Here is a 15334-nt window from a genome sequence, read left to right as displayed (position 1 = left end):
TTCTGAGCATGCTCACATAGATCCCTTTGGCAGGAGTTACTCACAAGGGCCTGTCTACACAGCTTATTCCTGCAGAGAGAGGTGGGGAAGCTATGGAAGTGTGTTACTGTCATTCCTCCGCTCCTCTGATGGACCGATGGATGCTTTGAGTTGTCCAGGTTCTCACGTGCTTTCTCAATCCCTGTAATTAGGTGAGCAGAATGACAAAGCAAGTGGCCTGTGGGGCAATGCTTGCATGTCTCTATCCTATTGGATAATAAAACACGTTTCCGTGGTCAGAAATCCTGATTTAGGGTGAAGGAGGATAGGAGTCACCTTGACGATCAATCCTTGGGAAGCGCCTCATTTATTTCATCTCGTTCGATAGGTCCTGGCACAGGTTACTCCACTCCGAAAGACACTTTCATGGAGCAGCTCCTGAAAGCGGGTCTCTGCATAGTTCTCAGGTGTGTGGGTTAAGCATCCATATGGGATCATTGTGAGAGGAAGTCAGAGGAATACGGAAACTGCGAGAAAAGCAGAGAAACCACATCAGAAAACAGATGCCCTGGTACCTATCCTTTTAGGGAAACTTACAAAATTAACTAAAGATATTCTGAGTAAACCTCAGTGGGAATGCATGTACTGCAAACGGTGCACATGTGCATTTGAAAGAATGCTTTGCGCGATGCTGTGGGATAAGCTTCCTGAGTCGGGAATGGTCTGGGAAGACAGGATAGAGAGGTGAAGAAGTGGAGGGAGGTATTTCTGTGTGAGGGTGGCTTGTGTAGGCAGGCCAGAGTGGGCATAAAGCAGTAATTGGTTAAAAAAAGACAGGGCTGGGGAAGGCAGGGCAACTCTCTAGTGAGAATACACTCTGCTTGCTACTGTTCAAAGGTAGGTGTAAGGCAAGGCCATTGGTCTGCTTCTACTCCTCTGTCCAGTTAGGCTGAGGAGTCTCAAAGGAGTAATGTTAACCAACAGTCATTGGGCACTTAAGGTACCCACGTGCTGTGTGTGTCATCTCATGTGATCTTCAGGCCAACACTGGGTGTTACTATAGGTCATCATCATCGCCATTTTATACACAAGGCATGCATCCCTCAGGATGAGTTAGGTTATGATATGTAATAGCAACCTTCAAATCTCAATGGCTTAAAATGTACCCGCTACCATGGATGGGTTACATTCTACATGGGGTAGCAGTGGGGGCTTGTCTCATTGAAGTCATACAAAGATTCAGGCGGGCAGTGGCTCCATCTTGAAATACATTTCTATTCTCTCTGGAGGAGGAGGAAAGGAGAAGGGGTAAGGGGAGGGAGAGGAGGCGAAGAGAATATGAACCTGGTGACTTGGCTCTGAGTTTTTGTTTGAAAGTGATGCATGGCATTTCATCTAACATTTATTGGACAGAGCAAGTCATATGCTTATGTGTAATTTCAAAGGGAAGGGGTATTCTCACATGTAATTGGGAGGAGAGAAGAGTCATATCCGTGAGCAGCTGTAGTAACTTACTGCGAGGAGCCTTAGACATAAAGAAGGGACGTGACTTATCCCAGCTAGAGGGGTTCCGTAGCCCTCTCCTCTGCAGAACCTACATTTTGCCTTATATACAAACTGGGGGGACTTAGAGGGGATGGTTGATGAAAAGAATGTAATTAGAAATGAGATTCACTTCTTAACACCTTGCTCTCTGCTTCTAGATTGTAGTGATCTAGAATCTTTACAAACATTTCATAGTGTATCTTTGGCGAAGTGGGAAAAAAGAAAAGAAGAGATTGAAGGTGTAGAATGCTGAAACTGTATTCAGAGACTCCATTTATTTGTCAGAAATGCTGGGGACTTGTCCTTGTTGGAGGATGTTGGAAAAACAGTCATTTAAAAATAACAGCTTGGCCACAGTTGACCTCCTTTGATCCTTAAGATGTTTAAAAAATGAAGAAGACTGCTGCTTGCTTATTTTGGTTATCTTGATGCCTGAATTAGAGTTACCTAATTCAGACATCAATTGCCGGGTCTCGGTTAGAGGAAACCATGGATGAGAATAAAAAGAGAGAGAGAGAGAGAGAAAGGCCTTAAAGGGCCAGAAAGGCTCCCAAAGAGAAGTACATGCTTGGAGGAAAAGATTGGAGGGTGTGAACCAAAGGGGTGGGGTGAGAGAGTCTGACATGAGTGGGCCCACCCACATTTTTATTTTCTCTTCCAAGAAAATCAAATTTCTGGGATAGAAGATCAAAAATAAAAAACATCCTCTCAAAAGAAGCTGTTAAATCGTTGGGCCCAGCCAAGAATCTGAGCACTTCTGTGATCTCGGCCCGCCGTGTTGGGGTTGGCCGACCCCTTTTCTGGAGCACTTCTGCGGAGTGACTAAAGCCTCCGAGGCCAGGGAGAAGTCAGTGTAAGAATCTTATCCTGGCTCCTACTTTCCAAAGGCTCACATGGCGTCCTGTGGTCCCTGGGTCCCCTGGTGTCCAACATAACGCCCAAAATAGCATTCTGTTTTTAATGGCCATGGGTGAAGAGCTACTTTCTGTTCCAAGAATTGAGACTATGTTATAATTGGGAATTTGCAGTAGGGTTCCTTCCAAATATGATATTGAAACCTAGATTTTTAAGGCCAAATATATATTATATGGTGGTACTGCTAAATTTTGTGAGCAAAGTGAAAAATAAATTAAATTAAAATAAAAAAGGAACTTGCTCTGTGGTATAGTATAGTCAGATACTATTTTTTTTTATAACACACACACATATAAAATTTATTATTATTTTTTACTGATTTTAGAGAGGAAAGGAGAGGAGGAGAGAGATAGAAACATCAATGATGAGAGAGAATCAATGATTGGCTGCCTCTTGCACGCTACCTTCTGGGGATGGAGCCCGTAACCCAGGCATGTGCCCTTGGCTGGAATAGAACCTGGGAACTTTTAGTCCACAGGCTGATGCTCTGTCCACTGAGCCAAACCAGCTAGGGCGTCAGATACTATTATAAATGAAGTAACACTTGGGTGAATGAGATAGCTTTATTTTGTGAAAGAATTTTAAAGATTTTAAGGAATCGTGCTTTATTGCACTTTCTTTGCTGGCCTTTCTTCCTCTTTTCTTTTCTATGGTAATATTGAAGGAACTTAATTTAGGTCAAGCATTGAGGTAATGAAAAAAATTAGTCAACAATATAGGATCACTTTTATTTTCTTTTTTCTTTTCTCCTCTTTCTCTTCCATCTCTTCTTTCCCTTTCTTTTCAGGACCATTTGAGAGTAAATTGCAGTTATAGTACTCTTACCTCTAAATACTTCCGTATATATCTTCAAAGAACCAGATTATTCTTGGTTGAGGAAAAATACCATTGGTGCAATGCTATTTCAGAAAATAAAATAATGCTCAGTTAAAAAATGGAATAGGGTGATAAGAAGGGAGGCCTTCTAGGACTTTTCATGCCCTCCTTCCTTTACCTTTTTCTTTGAGAAAACCCATTCCTTCTCAGGGACTGGCACCCACATTGTTCTCTACCTCTACTGGTCAATGCGTTTAACCACCAGTACTCCAGAAACTTTCCCAATTGCCTTCAGGACTCTCTAGGATCTGGTGGTGCGTCCTTCTGGCCTTATGCTCATGGACACTGCTGCTGACTTCCTATCACCCCATTTCCCAGGGGCCATTAGCAGTTTTTTTAACCACCTTCAGAAATATAAAGTGGATAGCACGCACTTTATTGTATAAAGATCTCCAGGAGCCGGAAAAATTATTTAAAGAAAGAGGACAAATGGTGCCTTCTTACCTTATTAAAGTAGTAGGTTTCTGCCTGTCTGTAAGCAAATATGAACAATTTAAAGATGTTTAAAATTCATTTGGGTCTTATTAGTTTGGGGAAGCCAATATATATATTTTAAACATTTTTATTGATTTCAGAGAGGAAGGGTGAGAGAGGGAGAGATAGAAATATCAATGATGAGAGAGAATCATTGATTGGTTGCCTCCTGCACACCCCCTACTGTGGATCAAGCCCACAATCCAGGCATGTACCCTTGACTGGAATCGAACCTGAGACCCTTCAGTCTGCAGGCCAACGCTCTAGCCACTGAGCCAAACCAGCTAGAGCAGGAAGCCAATATTTTCAATGAGTTTTAAAAACTCGTTTATGAAAAAAAAAAAAAAAGCTAAGAAAAGCAAGTTACAGAGCAATGTTTATGGAATGAGTTCATTACTATAAATAAAGACAATTTCTCTCTATAGGAACATATGCTTGTATGAACAGAGAAAACAATAGAAGGATATACATGAAATTAACATCAGTTACCTTAGAGAAGTGGGGTTGGCTTTTAAAAACATATACTGCTATATTTACACAGAACCCACATTCTTTTTGAAATAAAAAAATGAAAGAATCAGCTGCTGAACAAAATAGATCCAGAAACTTAGAAACATGGAACAGACTGTTGAATTACAGAGGGAAGGCAGGCGAGGGTGGGTGGGAGGAAAGAGATCAACCATGGACACATACAAGAGGGTGATGAAGGCCTGGGAGAAGGGGCAGGTGTGGGCTAGAAGTCAATTGAGGGAAAAGAGGGGACATACGGAATACTTTCAACAATAAAGATTAAAAAAAATAAAAAGATTTTGAAAAGCAAAGTATTCAGAGTGAGCACACAGACCTGATTTATTACAAAATTCCCAAGTGCCAGAAGAGGAGGCTATTGGTGGGGTCTCAGGCAAGCACATTGTTGACACATAGTGGTTGATTGCTGAATGAATGAATGAATGAATGAATGAATGAACGAATGATTAAGGGATGTAGGAGTGTACCTACTCTATTCGAAAAAACTACATTTTGTATAAATCCATTTCTCTGGAGAAATCGTCTTGGTATTCTTCAATGCAAAGGCACGTTTTGCTGATCTGAGAAGAGAAGCATGTTTGGAGGGAAGTAAGATTTCATTTTGGAGAAATAAAACTTGAAAAGCCCACTTTCAAGAAGTGAAATGAGGCTTTCTAGTTGAATGCTAGGAACGGCATGAGCATGTGCCCTCTGGGTTTTCGATATCTTTGCCCCCAAGTGCCCTCTGGATCTTACTACTTCTGGATCCCAAACACTCACCTCTAGCAACATCCTTTTTTCTCTCAAGATGCTCTAAATGCCAGACTGTGCCCAGGGCACCACCCTACGCTGTTACAACACAAATGGTTCTAACAGCCCTGCTCTGTGCTTGTCTCTTCTCAGCACAGACTCCACTAAGTCTGCTCCATCATCCAACGGATTGTTTGACCCTTCTGGTCTCACACAGGGAAGCACAGCTTTACCCCCGAAGAAATCTTTCATCTTAGGATTCAGTCAGCCTCCACGAGACCCTCGTTTCTGTCTGAGTTCAGTCTTGGAAGCATCTGACTTGAATTTTCTTTCAACATCAGCTGCATTCAATTGAAATGGCTTCTTCTCTCCTCTCTCCTTCCCTCATCCTACACTGTGCTGGCCTTCAATTCTAGCTTCTAATTGTAACTGCTGTGAAGTTAGCTCTTCTGGGGCCTCACACAAAAGGAGGGGGGCATGAGGCCTTGTCAGAAAGGGGGGGGTTAGTGCCTGAAGCCCACACCTCCCCCCACTTGGAGCACCCCATCATCACCTTAGATATTCCCCGTCACCACGAAGGAAAATGTAAGCCATCCACTCCTTCATACCTCCTCAAATGCTTCAACACAGCCTGGAAAGTCTGCAGACTCCTCACACGTTCTCAGATATGATCCTTTGTGCCTGGCTGAGGTGAAGTGATACAGGCTCAGTGGAAGGGTCTGGGCTATGCCAGCGGGTGGTTTGGGGTTTAGACTTGGCAGCTCTGACCACTCTGAGCCTCCACGAAGGCTGGCTCGGCCGCATCCCCTGTTAGCCTAACGTTCCATGTGGGACATTAGTACACTCAGTGCTGGAGCCTCGTAGTTGGCTTGTGAGCATTGCTACGGGCGAGGCACAATGCCAGCGACTGGGTGGCATTGACAAGGCCTGGCCCCAGCAGGTTCAGTGTGTGGGGCTTAAGAAATCTCAACCCTAGTTTTTTTCCCCACCACCCCTTTGATACAAGACCTCAGAGAACTCCTGTGCCCTTTGCTCACCTCCACCCTGTCCAGTCAAGGGCAAATACCACGAAAGAGTGAAATACTCTCAGTTATAGGAATGGAGAAAATGATACTCTCATGATCAGATATTCAAGTGAAATGTAATGAAAATCACTTGAGCTCGTGTACTTTTAACACATCTCATATACCACACAGCGATTTACTGGGATGTGGACTTAATACACCACACTAACTGCAAGATAAGAATCGCCGAGTTGAATGCGGGTTCACTTAGTATGTTGGAACCCTTTTATGGTGTTGACTCTGAGGAACCGGGCTAACACCCTCTTTACGGGCGCTCTGAGAGGGATCGGGCTTTTACTGTATGTAGTTGTTATGTTTCAAGGGACATGATTTCACTGGTAGCTTTGCCAAATATTTGCAATAACAAGATTCTACCGTATTTCTATTTTAGCACCACAATATTAAGTACCGAAGTTTATTTGCAACAAACTCATAAAAAAGGAATGAATTTCCACGAAACCCAGGTTACTCAGGGTTTAAGTTATAATCCAGCATGAAGATTATGTCAACTCTTTGCTTCTCTTCTTCATCTTCACTGTTGCTTTAGGTACATCTCACTGCTTAGCAGTTCTTTCCCCAAGAGGAGTCAGTGGAATCGAATGAATTAATTTCTTGTGAGAAACACTTCCTAGATGCTTTTATAGTGTGTGTGTGTGTGTGTGTGTGTGAGAGAGAGAGAGAGAGAGAGAGAAGACATTGGCAATACATCTGGTACCTATAAAGTTAAATTCAAATTACCTGGACCTCAATCACTTCTTCCTTTTATCCATTTAAGAAATGGATAAAATTTAATCAAGAGGTTGTTGTATTTTATCATCATATACAGGCTATTAAGGACAGGAATAATCCATCTATAGGTTATGAGTAAACACACCATCTGTGGAGAACATGTACACACCTTGAGCTAACATAGGGGTTAAGCTGTCTACAGAGATATCTCAGCTTTGGGAAGACATGTAAACCTTCTGGAAAAATGATTAAAAGGAGAATTCGATTGTCAAAAAGGAAATCTTAACTTGGGAGAGTGAAATTGGTGTGATGCTATCCATTTTATCTTTGATGACATTCTGATTTTCTAGGAAGAAAAGAAAAGGAGTTGCTCGGTCCTTCCAATGAATTGTCTACATTATGTTAAGCATCCATATGTTTGATTGAATTCTTTGTCTTTGGAACACTTACCTGGAGAGAAGTCCCTGTTTCACTGGAAGAGACGGATACTCTTGGGCTTATACCAAAAGCTTAACATTCATTCAGTTGTACATCGGTGTTCATCTCACCAGCAATCCTGCTTTTATCTTTTCTACCAAGTTGCCACTGGGTGTTGGGCCATGTGGACTCTCTCCTTTTCTTTAAAAATATATTTTGTTGATTTTTTACAGAGAGGACGGGAGAAGGATAGAGAGTTAGAAACATTGATGAGAGAGAAACGTTGATCAGCTGCCTCCTGCACAACAACCCCCCCCACTGGGGATGTGCCCGCAACCAAGGTACATGCCCTTGACTGGAATCGAACCTGGGACCCTTGAGTCCGCAGGCCGACGCTCTATCCACTGAGCAAAACTGGTTAGGGCGGACTCTCTCCTTTTGATGACACAAAGAGGTATATAAGCACCAAGAACACTCCCACTCTGGGCCCGATGCCTATGAAAAGCGCTGACCCAGCCAGTCCTCCACCGTGGGTGAAACCAGCCTGCACTCTCATTCAGCACAGAGCAGATCAGACTCACTCAATGGCATGATCTGTTCTCACTTTGCCGCTGGCTGCTTCGGTGCTATTGCCAATATGCCATGGCCATCTTAATGTTGGATGGTTAACAGACTGGCTAACAGTCACTCCCCCCCCCCCCCCCCCCCCCCCCCCCGCCTTTCCACCTCCTTAATGAAACTTTGACTTGGTCTCCTAGGAACAGCTCCTTTTAGCCCAATGGACAGGGAAGTGGATTAATAGCTGTTAAAAAAAAAAAAGTACACTTTAATGGAAAAATGAGGTATTTTCCATTGTGGTAAAGTGTCTTTTTTCAATCATAAAATTGCTCAAAAGAGGAAGCAAAAAGAGGAACATGTATTCATTTGTTTTAACTTGAGTTCGTAAAATGAGTTCTTGAGAAAGCTGGTAGCCATCTATTTCGAAGAATGATGACTTCTTTTTGACATCTAAATGCTGTGTCGTTTCTAGAATATAATTGTCTCCCATAATGATCGGAATTTGTAAACATGAAGATCAACAACTAGTGGTCCTGTGGGCAGTTTCACATGCCAACATATGAAGAAAGGAGGAGGGAGGGAGGGAAGGAGGAAGAATATTTGCAGATTTTGAATATTTAAACGATAAGATCAGAAACTTAAGAGTAAGATGAGACCCCTCCTATTGCGGACCAGTTGACTGATGTTAGGAGAGTATTGTGCTAGCAGGTGGGGAGATATTTTCAAACATGGTGTTTCTCAGCTCTTGTAGTCCAGAAGTGTGTATGGATGTTCACATGGGAGCACACATCCATGGAGCAAAGACAGAACAGACTTGTTATTCAGAGACACTTCCCTCCCCCCATGTTCCCAGTGCTCCCTAGTTGGAGAACTACTTTGATTACAGATTATTATTCTCAACTGTCCTACGGAGAGCTAAGCTTTGGGCTACAGACTGTGGAAAGCCACTGCATAGAACCCATCCACAACATCCAGTCACCAGCGTGCCACTAGCAATAGGAGGGAAGGAGAACAGGAGGCAGAGGTGCCTGCTAACCAGCTGGAAATTATGGTCCTAACAAGACTGTGAGTGAGGTAAATGGTAGGGGTGTGGGGTGCTGTGGTCTCCCCAGAGTTCTGTTTTGAGCCCTCCCAGCTTTGGCTGGAGACTTCTTACTGTGCCAACTCTTCAGTGTCACAGGGACTATGGCAGGGCCAACAATAGCCCCACAGCAGCCATTTGGAAAGTGAGCCCTTTCTTTCTGTACCTGCCCCTGTCTGCCTGGCAGGGGTCACCCTCTTTTCCTTTCCCTTAAGCAGAGTCTTCTCCGAGTGTGAGGCTAAGGAGAGGACAGCCTGACTTTCTAGGTTGCGTGTAGTGGGGTATGTCTTTAAAAAGCTGGGGGTGACTCTAAGTGACCTCAGGAACCTGCTCAGGAGTTGGTTGCCCCTGCTGGCAGTTCTTCAAGTTCATGTGTAAGGAACTCAGAAGAGGGGCTGGGAAGGGGGGTAGCTCATCAGCTCACGGGATATCAGATGACTCTAAACATGAACTTGTCACAGGGGGTATGTAGCATAGATTGAGCTCTTTCTATGTGCTATGTTTTAGGTCACCATCTTATTCAACCCCAATCCATCAGCAACCTTTTAGTGAAGATGCTGTTATCCATAAGAATGAGGGCGGGATTTGGGCTCACTTGTATACGCTGGACACCTGCTATGTTTGCATTTTGAATGATTTAATAATGAAGAAACAGAGGTTTGGTGAGATTTAATGCTCCGAGAAGCTCATCCAGCTGGATAATGGCAGAACAGGAAACCATGCCTAGTACCTGATAGAGGTTTTATGCTGTACAAGGAGTTAGTATGTGCCCCACATTCCCCATTCCTGTGGCCCCAGGTTGGGGTTGGGCACAAGAGAAATTTGCATGAGACTCGGAAGGTGGGATGAAGCAGCAGCCATTGTGCTCAGAGGTGGAGCTTCCCCAGTTTCCAGCTGACCTCCAGAAGGTTCTGTTAGTCCTGGGCTAGCACCTCATTCAGCTTTGTGACAAAGGGGGCCAGTTCTGCAGGTTAGCTGTATTGTCAAGGTCAGAGAGGGGAGCCAGACACAGGTTCCAGGTTGCCCTTCGTCTCCTGCTTTATGTCCAGCTTATCTCCCCAATCGGGGGCTCTGCTGACCTATAGCGACCCCAACGTCACTAACAGAGGCAGCGGGTCAGACTCCCATAGACTTCTTCGCCGGCTTCTGCAAAGGCGCTGGTCTGATCCCTGCAGTAAAGCCTTTACGTCACATCACAGATGGTGGCTCTGCTTTCCCCACCAAACATTCTAGAACACCGTGCTAACTAGGACAACGGGGGGTGAGGGGATGGGGACAGGACGAGCTGGCTCCAGAGGGATTTGAGCCATCTGGCTCTGAGAAACTGAGGACTTCCCCAATCAGATGCCCCAAGGTCACAGGTGGGCGTGCCGTCAATGCAAAAGAGAAAATTAAGAAGTCATTTTAATGTTTCTGTTTAGCCCAACAGAGTGAGGAGCGGGTTGTTTCACGGCAAATCCTGCTTTTCAGATAGGCTACAAATAAATGGGTGAAAAACATTCAGTGGCCACGTGTGGGCAAAATAAAATGACCTTCCCCTACCCCGATTTCCCAATCAATGCCTTTCCATATCTCAATCACGGCTTCCTTTACATCCCAGTCATCTGTGTGGAGAGCTCAGATGTGCTCTCTTCCCAGCTCCATGGAACACCTGGGGGCTGCTCGCTCCCCACTTTTCATTCTTCTGGCGTCAAGGAGATCCAGGCATCCACACGTGTCTCTTTCCCCTTCCGCTCTTGGAAAGGGTTATTTTATCATTTTTCTGGTGCGCTTTTTCTGGAAAACAAATTTTGCAAGGTGCAAGCGACTCAGATGAGGTGCTGAAATCTTGGCCGAAGGAAAAGCTAAGCAGAACCAACCAACACGTACTCCAACCCCAACGGCAACAGTTCTGAGGTTTACCCTTTGCCATTCTGCACGTTCTGCTGCAGCCTACGGACCCTGGGACTTTCCTGGGTTTCGCTACCTTCTGCTTTTGGGGTAATATTGGTTTGACCACCAGAAGAACAGCCTTAGGAAGATCCAATTTTCTTACATGGTAGCAGAAGGGCTTAATATAATCCATTGTGTTGCTTAATCTGTACGAACCTTCTATTGGTCCTTAAAGCATCTCTCCTCAGCCCCAAATTCCCTCTATCTCTACCCACAATCCCTTCAGTATGTACATTGTCTATCTTTTAAAAAATATATTTTTATTGATTTCAGAGAGGAAGGGAGAGGGAGAGAGAGATAGAAACATCCATGTTAAGAGAGAATCATGGATCGGCTGCCTCCTGTAAGTCCCCCACTGCGGATTGAGCCCACAACCCTGGCAAGTGCCCTTGGCCGGAATCGAACCTGGGATCTTACAGTTCACATGCTGACACTCTATCCACTGAGCCAAACCAGCTAGGGCTACATTGTCTATCTTGCATGAGACAATATGCCCACAGGTTGGCCCTCCTTGTTCTGCGTGGGTCAGGGTTGCCCGCTAAAATACAAGAGGCGCAGTGAAATTTGAATTTTATCCAAACTGCCAATTGTTGGTATAAGTATATCCCAAACTTTGCACGGGACGTACTTATATTAAGAAAAATAATGTTTGTATAGCTGAAACGTAAAAACAATTAAAATGTTTTTATTGATTTTTCAGAGACAGGAAGGGAGACGGAGAGGGGAACCTTGGTTCTCTAACTGCTTTGGCTGTGGAGCCAGAGTTGGAAACACCCTACCAGCAGCAGCCGGCTTTTCCACTTGCAGTGCTTGCTCGCACACTTAACAAGCAGCTTGAAGGCTCTCTGGGTTACACAGCTTTTCTTCTATTTCCTTCCTCTTCTTTTCAGCGTTGCTAGTCCCCTTTTTTTTCTTACCAAGTGGTCTTCTCTGTCTAACATCTGAAGGGGACCGTGCATTTGTGTGTCCAGATTTGGTGACTTAGCAATGGCTGGCACTCCTGACCGGGAGTGTAGATTCTTTTATTTTTTAATGAAGTATATTTTACTGATTTTTAGAGAGAGGAAGGGAGAGGGATAGAGAGTTAGAAACATCAATGAGAGAGAATCATTGATCGGATGCCTCCTGCACACCCCCTACTGGGGATGTGCCCGAAATCAAGGTACATGCCTTGACCGGAATCGAACCTGGGACCCTTCAGTCCGCAGGCCAACGCTCTATTCACTGAGCCAAACCAGTTAGGGTGGGAGTGTAGATTCTTATTGCTCAGGTCATGCAGTATAGACAGAGAGAGAGGCTCATGGGTCACTGGGGAAAATCATGGTACAGAGGAGCATAAAGGCTTTCTGAAGTCAATTATGGGTGCCAGTTATTAACACTTTAACAGGCTTTTCAAGATTCTGAAACTAACATATGCTGATTTTAGAAAAAATGTGAACATACAAAAAACAAAGAACAAAAATTTTAAAAAATCATCCAATATATCTGACATCCACAGATAACCATGCTGCTAGTATTTTTGGTGTGAGTTTTTAGTATTTTTCTATAAATAAATCATTCTTGGAATAAAAGTAGCATGCCACACAAAAATATTCCCTGACTTATTTTTCCGTGACATTCTTATTTAACGATGAATTGTGAACATTTTTTTCAGCAACAAGTTGGCCTGTTTATCACTAGTTCTCAGTGGTGCTGGGTTGCAAGTCTCAGGTAAGAAAGTAACGCAGATTTTGAGCAGGTACCGAGACACTTTTGGATAAAATTTCAGACTCACACGATGAATGTGTAGTTCCTACAGGCCAAATGGAACTTGTTTTAAAATATCCCAATGGATTTTAATTACGACCAGTACATGGGACATTTTGAGGCTCCCAGTAAGAATTATTCTTGACCCCATCTGGTGTGGCTCAGTGGTTGAGCAGCGACCTATGAACCAGGAGGTCACAGTTTGATTCCTGGTCAGGACACATGCCTAGTTTTGGGCTCGATCCCCAGTAGAGGGCATGCAGGAGGCAGCTGATCAATGATTCTCTCTCATCATTGTTTCTAGCTCTCTCTCTCCCTCTCTCTTCCTCTCTGAAATCAATAAAAATCTATATTTTTTTTAAAAAAGAATTATTTTTATAAGCTAATGGGCAATTAGACATTTGCCACGTTGAGACCTTAAGTGCTAAGCTTTTTGCCTTTGTTTTCTTAGAATCTAGGTTTAGGTTAGAGTAAAGAGGAACCATTAGCGAATTTGCAGACTGTCCTCTGTTTACATGTACGCTCTGAAGTTGTTGAGCTGATGGGTCTTCTCTTGGTCACGAGCCAGCAGCGGTCATGAGTGAGAACCCTTGTTTGGATTTCGCAAGAACTTGGTCACAAGTCTCGTGTTTCCTGCAGGAAAGCTGAGCCAGCCAGTGCCCTCAGTCTAAGGCTGCAGCTCGCTCTAGGCGCACCCGCTCCTGCTGGAGAGAAACACGCATGCTCGGGGGAAACACAAAGTCAATGAGTTCATCCCTGCGTGCTAAAGACGCCCCAGCTAGTTCTCTTCTCTGTATAACTTTTAGCCTGTTTCTTATTTAAAAAAATATATATATTTTATTGATTTTTATATAGAGGAAGGGAGAGGGATAGAGTTAGAAACATCCATGAGAGAGGAAACATCCATCAGCTGCCTCCTGCACACCCCCTACTGGGGATGTTCCCGCAACCAAGATACATGTCCTTGACTGGAATCGAACCTGGGACCCTTGAGTCAGCACACCAACGCTCTATCCACTGAGCCACACCGGTTAGGGCTTTGTCTGTTTCTATAGTCAGAAGGAGATGAGGCAATTTGGGAAAACACAAGAAGGTGTAAGTTCTCCAAGTGAAGATTATTTGGTCCTACTGACCCCCCTCTGGGACAGGCCTAGGGGGTTCTGTAGCCCACTCAATGCAGCAGCTCGGCTGCTAGAATATTATTATTACTGTTATGAACTACAGTGATGATAGGTGCTATTTATTAGACACTGACCATTGGGTTGGGTGCTTTACCTAAAATCTTGTAGATTCTTACCACTCAAGAGAAGGGATATTTTTTCTCTTACATGGAAGAGGCAGTGAGTTGAGTGGTTAAGAGCCCAGACCTTGGCTCTCCACAGTCTGGATTCCCACGTGTTGGCCTTGTGACCTTCAGCAAGTTACTTAACCCCCTTGGGACTCATTCCTCTCATCTGTAAAATGGAGAGGGAAATAAGGATTTGAAACCAAGCCAGTTGGACTCTCCTCACTACAGATACTTCAAGGGTTCAAAAGTCAGAGCTATCTTCTGCTTGTTCTTAAGCACGTGAAAGCGTTTTTGTGCAAATGGAAAAGCTGCCCAGGATGATGGAAATAGCCTGAAACAGGCAGTGAGAGATTTGAGTCCGGGCTCAGTTACTCAGGAGCTATGTGGCCTTTGACCAATGGGAGTGATGTTTACTTTGCTCACTTTGCAGGGCTGTCGGAGATATTCGGTGAGATCGTGTAGGTGAACTTGCTTATACAGACAGCCATTACTATGCTTTTTATTGCTGCCATATCTGACTACCCTGGTGGCTCTTGGCAGAGGGGGAACATTGATTAAATTCTACTCTGCACTGAGGTTGGCATAAATATCATTGATTCTGCAACAACCCCTGGACTAGGGAGGGTCAGTACTTTGCCGAAGGCACCGTGGTGTACACTCCATTGTGTACCTACACAACAGCTCTATTGCATCGGCGCTAAACACATTTTCTTATTTTTAAATCTCTAAAAACTAGGGTTTCTCTAAGACTCAATGTGAGTAGTCTTAAGTCTACTTTAGCATTTTATTTTGCATATATTTTTCTTTTCATGTGTGCACACAAGTTTATATGATACAAAAATCCAGGTCATAATATCTTTTAAAAAGCATTTTCGATGTGAGAAGAAAGCTAAGTGATATAGTGTCGCCAGCAGCCTTTTGTTCTTTCTTTTGGGTCGATAAAATACAGGTGCATGTTAGGATGGACAGTGTGCTCGTTTAAATGACATAGAATGATTGCTTATTTAATAAATGCCTGAGAAGTGTGAGATGCTTTCCACACATGACCTCTAGTCTATTGAGATGAAGTAGATAGCATCATTACTGTTCATTTGTTACAGATGAGGAAACCGGGATGGAGAAATGATAAAACTTGCCCAAGACCACACACCAAGTACTTAGAACTAGAAATAAAACTAGATCCATCTGGTTACGGAGCCTGAGCTCTTTTCACTATACCGTCCTGCTCTTTGCTCCCAGAGGGAATATAAATTTGGTCAAGTAGTCAGAAGTACTGACTTATTTAGTATCTGGCCTCATATAATTCCATGACCACATCTGAAACCAAAAATTGTTATCCGAGACCTGATAGCTGCGATATGTTTGGACAACTGGACAGACTATTTTGGATGGGAACCCAAAATCTCATATTGTGGGTTGTATATTTCCTTGCATATCCTCACCCCTCAACCATAAAGCCACAGGACTCTCTCG

Source organism: Pipistrellus hanaki, assembly GCF_964339955.1.
Source record: "Pipistrellus hanaki genome assembly, chromosome: 20".
Classification (NCBI taxonomy): Eukaryota; Metazoa; Chordata; class Mammalia; order Chiroptera; family Vespertilionidae; genus Pipistrellus; species Pipistrellus hanaki.
Note: the sequence above shows the minus strand (reverse complement) of the source record.